Source organism: Amblyomma americanum, chromosome 1 (genome assembly GCF_052857255.1).
Source record: "Amblyomma americanum isolate KBUSLIRL-KWMA chromosome 1, ASM5285725v1, whole genome shotgun sequence".
Taxonomy (NCBI): Eukaryota; Metazoa; Arthropoda; class Arachnida; order Ixodida; family Ixodidae; genus Amblyomma; species Amblyomma americanum.
The window spans coordinates 504,190,643-504,193,143 of NC_135497.1; the positions used below are offsets into that span (position 1 = coordinate 504,190,643).

General features: G+C 46.9%; 1 long non-coding RNA gene across 1 annotated transcript; it reads right to left on the reverse strand.

Moving 5' to 3' along the window:
- Positions 1 to 262: 262 nt before the first annotated feature.
- On the reverse strand, positions 263 to 1,496 carry LOC144106448 (uncharacterized). The gene is made up of 3 exons (XR_013308998.1): positions 1,319 to 1,496; positions 1,041 to 1,128; positions 263 to 403 (listed from the first exon to the last, which is right to left on the reverse strand). It is a non-coding gene; the product is annotated as an uncharacterized LOC144106448 (long non-coding RNA).
- Positions 1,497 to 2,501: the final 1,005 nt, after the last annotated feature.

Below are 2,501 nucleotides of genomic sequence, written 5' to 3' on the forward strand. Positions count from 1 at the left end.
ACACGAGTGAGTATTTGCATGTGAGCGATGGTGCTGCACATACATTGTTTTTGGGATGCGCGTGCGCTGTGATAGGCATTAAAATAAATATATCAACCATTTATCTCAATCATAGTGATTAACCAAACTAGAACAGCTGGTAGGCGCATTTCGCGCGCGTTTTTCTTTTCCTCTTCCGCATCGCGCATCGCCTTATGGGCACTTCATTTTATGTTCAAGTAAAAATTATCTTCATTATTATGCAGCGAGGAACGTAGCGAAATTCCAAATATTTGGCCAGCAGAGTTGCATGCACCGAACTGCTCAGCCACCCAGCAAAATTAAGTATTTTGTGCCAGTCCCGATTCACAAAATAGCACGTCCAGTTGGCTTGTGTTGAACGGGAAAGTAAGAGCCGGCCTACCTGCAGAAACAAAAGGCAACGTAAACAAAACGGCACAAACAAGCAAGTTGCGCGCGCATGCCAACAGCATCCAACGAATATTACTATTGGCCTAACAAATTTGTTCTGCACCAAATAATTAAATTCTCTGACATTTGCCCTTTAGGTGTAAGACGAATATCGTGGATATTTTGCGTGTGCGGCCGGCAACGAGTGACCGGACGCTTACCCTGTGGCAAAGGGTAGGGATGTGGGGTACGGTAGGCACGAGTCACGCACGATCGCTCATCCATCCATAACATATGTCTAGGGACATAAGCGGGTGTAGTAATCCGGCGTGAAGTATGTAGGAGTAGCCGGGTACAGTAAGTGGTCAACGGGTGCGGGTGTCGGGATTAAGGGTGTTTAGTTGGACCGGGGTTTTATGGTGCATAAGAGGATTTTGCGCCTCAGGTTTAGTATGGCGGCTATGCAAGTTGTGTGTAGAGCACATGGGTGCAAGGGAGTGCGTGCATCACAGGACAACACGCAAACAGCTATCGCTGAGTAAATGAAAAGAAACCAATGCAAGTAAAAGAATTTGCAATGAGCTTTGCAATAAAACGTAACTATAAGGAGGTCATAACGAAAGTAAGAAATGCTTATTGAGAAAGCGTACTCAAACAACGGGAGAGTTGAGGCTCCGATACTGAAGTGCTGGGTTCAAAGAGGGGAGAGCCTCGAGGTGACGAAGACACGGCAGCTATCTGCAAAAGAAAAATGAATAATACATGTAGAACAGTAAAGCAAGGCGGTTGCAAACGACACATTTCATACGACGCAGAACTCGTAAATACCGCTCATACATACAATGCAAACAAAACAGAGGGAGAGTCCTATCAATAGCTAACTGACTTGGCCTAACAGACAACCAAGGTTTGCGAGCAGTTTGCTTACTTGGACTCTCAGGGCATCGATGCGCCGCCTCCCGCAGTCGATGGCCGCGAACAGGGACAGGTGAAGGCGGCAGCTCTTTGCACCACGTCGGCAGTAGCTCGGAGCTGGCACACAGGAGTCGTCGCAGCGGCGATGACGATCCGGGTCAGCAGGCCATCGCGTCGATGTCCAAGAGGCGCCGACTAGGCACTCGCTTTGGATTGACTGGAAGCAGCAGCGTAGAGACCGTCGGTGTCCACACCCGGCTGGTAGGCCCCGGGAAGGAGGTGAAGCCCATGTGCAGCCGTGATGCACAACCGGTGATAGGAATGTTATTCTGCACATGTCTTCAAGGAGGTCATTCATGGGCCACATCGTTGAGGCATGCCAGATTTCTTTTTTTTTAGAACCCATGCTTCGCCTTTCTCTTCTGAGCACGTTCCACAAGTTTTCATGTTTTCCCTTTATATCAACCAAACGTCCGTACTGACTCAAGACACAGTGACGCACACAGAGCATCTCTATATACCCAAATAGAAAAACGGAAAGGCTCAGATACAAAGAGGCAAGTCAAAAACAAAGCAAACGAAGGCAGGGAAAAAAACCGAAGTACACAAAAAGAATCGAAAGTATTGTAAAGAAGAAAGCAGCCTTGCACACCGCAAAAGAGCCGGACTGACGTCCACCTTGCCTGGTGAAGGGGCCCCCTTGAAAGTATGCAAAAGGTGTTAATTAGCATATACAGGTGATCGGGAATGACTGCACCGATGAGAAGGTGTGCTTTTGAACTGCACAGGCACGAATAATACAGTTTGTAGTAATTGGGAATGAGCGATTTTCATCAAATTGTTGTGTGGTTTGTAAAGTAACGCCAAACAACTGGACATTCGACCAGATTGGTGCAATCAACGATGAAAGGCGAAACTTATGAAGTGAATGGAAACGCCTATAGCTCGTAATGATGTTGCCGAGACGTTTGCTTGAAGGAAAGTATTTGCGGATATCAAGAGTATTACCAACACAAAAGGAATGCTTGCTGTGTGATATCCGACTGACTCCAGTGTAGGTGCAATACATGCACGACTTGTGCGAATGTGGCGAAGTGGAGATAAACCCTGTAGTGTGTGGCCATACACAAGGACACCATATGCTGCTGAATTTGATGAAATAAGCCTAACATGGGTGACTGGTAGCAATACGAATA